We start from the raw sequence: 5,963 nt of genomic DNA, 5'->3' as shown, positions 1-5,963 counted from the left end.
TTAGAACTATTTTGTCCTCTTTTTGCTTACATCCCACCATTGTAGCCCTCAATTCTATCTTTGCATATTCAAAAAATTGTTAAAAGAAGGACGTTTTATCTTTAAAGGAATGCTACTCCCTCTAAGACTCAAACTGCAGCCAGCTTTAAAAGTAATATATCTTTCCTCTTCTACATTTGTAACTCACTGGAGAAATAAAGTTAATAGATCATTAATAAGTACCCAACACTGACATAAAATGGAAAACAAGAAGGAAAACAGTAAAATATCCAAGTGTTTTTTGAAACTGTTTTAGAAATTATCTGACAAAGTTGTGGCGTTTGTTCAGGGAAACTACGTGAGGATGCTTCTCACTGTCCTTGTTCAGCATAGTAAAGTAAAGGACCGTTTACCTCTAGGTAGTTCCTCAGATGATCTGTTTATCTGGGAAGATAGGGATCTGCGACCCGCTGCTTTCACTTTGGAGAAGAGACCCTTGCTTCTAATGTAGCTGATCTTCAGAAACGAAGTCTGGATAATGTCTCTTTATTTTGCTGTAGCCTCTTGCTGATGATATCCACACTCATTTAGCATATCCACACTCTTCTATATTCTTTGTAAGTGCTACTGTGTATTAAGTAATACAGTTAACAAGTTAAAGAGTGAGATTAAATTACATCCTCCGACACAGCTACTTAAAACATGACACGGTGTGTCGTTTGCTATCACGTCTAAATTCCAGATTTTTAGATTTTTTAGATTGTACCTTTTAAAGAGACCCAGTCACTCCCCAGACATACATACATACATACATACATACATAAATAAATAAACTAACAAAGCAAGAGAGCAACACCAGGATCTGCACTTCTGGAAGGCTGCCACCAGAGGGTGCAACTGTTAAGGCCAGGCTGTAAGATTTATGGTGAACAGTTTTTCTAAAGCCTGTGTTCTCTTCTTGTCCGTGGTCAGAAATAAAATTCTTTTAAAAAAAGTGAAATGAAAATAATATTGGTCAACCTATTTATAAATATTGGTCAACGTCCACAAAGGATGCTGAAGAACAATAGCTTTTTTTTTTTTCTTTTTTGGCTGTGTTGGGTCCTCATTGCTGCATGTGGGCTTTCTCTAAAGCTGTGGCAAGCGGGGGCTACTCTTCGTTGTGGTGCGTGGGCTTCTCAGTGTGGTGCCTTCTTTTGCTGCAGAGCATGGGCTCTAGGTGTGTGGACTTCAGTAGTTGCAGCATGTGGGCTCAGTAGTTGTGGCTCTCGGGCTTTGTTGCTCTGTGGCATGGGGGATCTTCCCTGACCAGGGATCGAACCTATGTCCTCTGCATTGGCAGGTGGAATTGTTAATCACTGCACCACCAGGGAAGTCCCAGAGCAATAGTTTTTAAAGATACAATTTGGTCATCTTTTTACCAATATTCTGTGATGGTTTCTAACTCTAAATTAAAATTTCTTGAATCCTTTGATTAGTAATTTACTTTATTATGTTAAACCTCTTACTCTTATTATTTTCAATCCCAGTAGTGGACAACCTTGACCTTACAAGCCCAAACCAGACAACTTACTGAAAAGATACGAGGATAGGTTATTCAAACATATCTTAGGATTATTGGCTTGTTTAGAGATTTTCAAGTATAGATTGCTCTTTGCTTTGAAAGCTTGAAAGTTTCATATTTTTAATGAATCACATTTTAAGTTCTTTAAGCTCATATCATACCTGTTTTACATGTTTTACATAGGCTATATAGATTGATTTAAACATCTAGACCTTTCCTGAATGTTGACTTTTATGCATTCCATTTTCCTAAAAATAATACCAACAAATGTCATGTAGTATGGATTGACAGAAAGACCAAACACAGGCATTGTATGAATGAGCATTACTTTCTCACAGGAGGAAGTCAGCACAATCAGGACAGTCAGCAGAAAGAGCAGTAACGTTCTCTGAGAAAGATATAAACTTCCTGACCACTGTCAAGGAAAGATTGTGCTGGACAGAGTTAAATAAGGAGGGAAGACTTTATTTTAAGACTACTGCAAATGGCAGAAAGATTGAACTCAACTCCACTGAAACCAAGGGTGGAGGGTTTTTAAGCCCTGGGGTGAGCTAGTGGAGAAGTATTGGAGCACGTTTGGTGGTGGTGGTGGGGGTGGGGGGTTAGTCAGTGTGGTTAGGCCATCTGTATTTGTCAACTGGCATCAGGTAGTTAGTCTCTTTAGGTAATTAGGTAGTTGGCTCCTACTTTCCCACAGAGACTGGGAGAAAGAGACACTATCTTTCTTGATTACTTTTCAAAGGGATGATTCCCTGGTCCTAGAGACAGATATTCCCTGGATTGTAAAACTGGCAAGAGGCTGCAAGATGATGTATCTACTTTTCAAAGTGGCAGAAAAAATTGGTAGTTTTAAATTTTCCAAAGTAAATGCTCCAAGTAAAATGAAGGGCCTATAGTTAGGACAAAACCTGTCTAAAGTTTGGTTAAGCTGAGTGGAATGTTAAGGCCTTTTTGGTCACCATCTAGAGCTTCATAACAGGAGCAAAATGTGCAGATGATTGTATATTGGTGAATGAGAATCATATCAACCTTCTGGAAGCTTAGTCTTATCTCTCTAGATCTGGATTGATACACATATACATAATGTTAAACTTGTCCTCCATGTAGCTAGCGTAGATAACTGGTGGGGACCACCTTACCTAGACCAAGTACAGCCCATCATACTCTGAATTATACAGTACTCAAAAATATAATGCATAGGCCCTCAGTCATAAGGAAACTTCTCATACATCCATCCATTATCTTTCTCAGACCACTACAGCCTATTCCAAGTATATTTTTAAACTTGCTTGCCATTGAACCAAAACAAAGATTAATTTTCAGATGTATCCCTAAGCTGTAGATAAGAAATCCATTGAGTGGCTGAGAAGCTTATCCAGCGAAAGCGTGAAATAGCAGAACAGGTTTTCTTTCTGATTTTAACCATCATCATTATCATCATTTTCCTTATCACAATCCAACACACCCACTGACAATTCACAGTACATAGAACCTTGCTGAATGCACGAGATAGACAAAGAATCTAGGGCTTCTAAGATTATAGTTCAAGAATAGAAACATGCATTCTTCCCCTTCTCTGAGGATGGCTGTGTCAGTTAGTTGATTTCTTAATTTCTTCTCAAAGAAGAAACTGGCATTTGGCATTTGTCAGAGGTAGGAAAATGCATTTTATTGAACTTCAGCTATGAATGTATTATCCTATACAAAATTACATGGGAGGGATAAAATTGAAAGTAGAAGGCTAAACAGGTTTTCTGGGAAAACTGAAGCTTAACTTGAGACTTGGCTTTTGTGAGTCTGTGTATGACTTCTTTTGACCATAGATGGATGAACAAAAAAAAGGATAGCTTTTAGATAATTTTATTTTGAAATCCATTTTTATTTTTAATTTTTCTGATCACAGAGATAGCACATGCTCACAGTAAATATTGTTAAAATAATCTAGTTTTAGAGAAGCATACAATGTTGTAGAAAGTTAAAATCCTCCATAAATGTTTTTATTTATTCTCAGGATAATTTTTAACAATTTGATATATCTTCTTACATATTTTTAAATTCTTTGATAACATTTTTTTTATGGAAAACCTAGATTTATTTGTTAAGCTATTACAAAGAAAACAATTATCTGAAGTATTTTGAGAACTTCATCCCAATTTCACTTGGTCTTTTACAGAAACTAAGAGGTTGGAAATGAAAGGATATAACCTAAGAGGTTATAACAGAACAGATTGGTGAAACATGGTGAAAGGAGCAAAGGCTAGGCAGAAGCACTTGTGTTAGTGGTAGTATGTGTGATTGGGCCGTTTCTGAAGAAGCTCCCCCAGAGTTAACTAATTAAAGATTAGTTAAAGGTCTTTTTGCTAATTGGGGACCCAATTAGCAAAAGGACCTTTATCCCTGTGGAGACTGTGAGGAGGCCAGGATTTCTCTGAGATCTCTGTTTTTCTTCTTTAACGAGTAAGGGTATCCTTAGGCCCTAAGGTATATACCATAGATTCAGCCTCTCGCTTTCCTATACAGTCTACCTACAACTTCAAGCGCCAGTGCATTTTCACCACGTAGTCGTGCTAGGTTATGAGGATGTATATAGTGAAGGCAGGAATTATAGGCCTACTCAGAGGGTACACCTAGACACAAAGTTTTGGGGTAAACGATGAACTACAAATGCCCCCTTGGTTAAGTTAATTCACCTCTGTTAATAAAGGTCATAGTTTCTTGTGCTGGGGACAACTGGTTGTCTCAGTATAGTCTGTCTCAAGAAAGAACTGGTTCAGTTAAGTTTTGGAGAAGGAAAAAGACTTTCATCAACACCCACTCCACAGTGGAAGAGGCACCAAGTTCTCTTCTACAGTTATGAGCAGAATCCTAAAGCAGCATCAGTCATTTTCAGTGCTCAACATCTGCATCCTCAAACTATCCAGCAATGGTTGGTGTACTATCTACCTCCATCCCGTCTTCATAATCTCTTATTAAATCTTCTGTCCGAACTCCAGCCATGTTACACTGGCTGCTCACAGACTGCGAAAGCATTCCTTCTGATCTCTCCAGTGTGGCTTGGCCTTCTGCTGTTAAATGGGATGATCCTTCTTCATGGGTGTAAAATGTAGGGATGTCCCCCTGCCTTTGTTCATGTGCTTCCACATCATATTCTTCTCCATCGTAATCATCTGAATCTTCATCCTCAGGATCTGGATGCAAAGCCTGGCATTCATACATTGCAGTGAACATGGCCTCCAATGCTGATTTATCACTAGGCACAAATCTAAATTCAGAAACAGGTTTGATATCATCGTCACTGTCTTCCTCTTCTTCATCAGCAACAGATTCTCTTGATTCTTCTCCAAACTTGGCGTTCACCATAACTTACAAATGCTCTCGTGGATAGGCATTTAGGTCCCTGGACACCGCATGCAAACGAACGGTGGGGTATTCCAGTGAGAATCCTAATCCGGAGCCATCTAACCAAGACAGGCAGCTCTGAGCCATGTGAAAGGTCCCGGTGGCTGGGCCCTTCCCGGTCAGCACAGCCTCGGTATCCGGCTGCTGCCGCTGCCGGAGCCCCTCAGCCGACTGGAGCAGCAGGAAACTTTTGAGGAAGCTCGCAAGGAAAGCGGAGACACCGGCCAGGAGAGAGCTGAAGCACAGCAAAACCGGCTCGCCGCCGACATTTATTATTAATATCGATATTTTATCAAAATATAAGATTAGAGTACACATATTACTTTTAAACACTTTTTTTTTTCACTTAATAATGCCCTAAACCACTTCGGTGGTTGTTGTTGTTGTTATTTTAGCTGTGCTGGGTCTCTGTTGTGGTGCGTGGGCTCTTTGTTGCTGCACGCAGGCTTCTCTAGATGTGGGTGTGGGCTTAGTTGCCCCCCCCAGCATGTGGGATCTTAGTTCCCGGACCAGGGATCAAACCTGCGTCCCCTGCATTGGAAGGTGGATTCTTAACCACTGGACCAGTAGGGAAGTCCCAATAAGCTTTTTTCTTTCCAGTTTTATTGGGATATAATTGACATACATCACTGTGTAAGTTTAAGGTGTACAACATGATGGTTTGATTTGCATACGTTGTGAAATGATTACCACAATAGGTTCAGCTAACATCCGTAGTCTCATATAGATACAATGAAAAGAAAAGATTGCAAAAAAGAAAAAAAGGGAAATTTTTTCCTAGTAATGAGAACACAAGATTTAACTCTCTTAAAAACTTTCCTATATATCATACAGCAGAGTTAGCTATAGTTATCATGAGGTACATTACACCCATAGTACTTATTTATCTAGTAACTGTAAGTTTGTACCTTTTGATTACCTTCTTCCAATTCCTCTTCCTCCCAGCATTTGCACCACAAATCTGATTTCTTTTACTGAAGTTTTGTTTGTTTGTTTTGTTTTTTGTTTTAAGATTCCACGT

General features: G+C 39.1%; 1 pseudogene; it reads right to left on the bottom strand.

The window, feature by feature from the left end:
• Window positions 1–4,429: 4,429 nt before the first annotated feature.
• LOC130848440 (methylosome subunit pICln-like) lies at window positions 4,430–5,260 on the bottom strand (annotated as a pseudogene).
• Window positions 5,261–5,963: the final 703 nt, after the last annotated feature.

Source organism: Hippopotamus amphibius, chromosome 3, assembly GCF_030028045.1.
Source record: "Hippopotamus amphibius kiboko isolate mHipAmp2 chromosome 3, mHipAmp2.hap2, whole genome shotgun sequence".
NCBI classification, from domain to species: Eukaryota; Metazoa; Chordata; class Mammalia; order Artiodactyla; family Hippopotamidae; genus Hippopotamus; species Hippopotamus amphibius.
This window is presented reverse-complemented; position numbering and strand designations above follow the sequence as displayed.